The following is a 240-nucleotide window of genomic DNA, read 5'->3' as shown; positions in this document are numbered from 1 at the left end:
GCACACTGGGGAGAGGGACACAGGCTGATACCTCCCCCCATCCTTACCCCAAACACTGCGCGGCCACAGAAAGAGGGGCAAAATTAGGTCATCGTTAGGGCAGTGGTTCTCAACCTTGGGCTAAGTATGGTCATGGTGGTAATGGAGCTGTTTGTTGGTGGTAATGAGTTCTTTCGAAAAAGAATAAGTCATTGAAGTAAATTTATGAATACTTACGATAAATGAACAATAATGATGGCG

The sequence above is a fragment of the Penaeus monodon genome, chromosome 24, assembly GCF_015228065.2.
Source record: "Penaeus monodon isolate SGIC_2016 chromosome 24, NSTDA_Pmon_1, whole genome shotgun sequence".
NCBI lineage: Eukaryota > Metazoa > Arthropoda > Malacostraca > Decapoda > Penaeidae > Penaeus > Penaeus monodon.
This window is presented reverse-complemented; position numbering follows the sequence as displayed.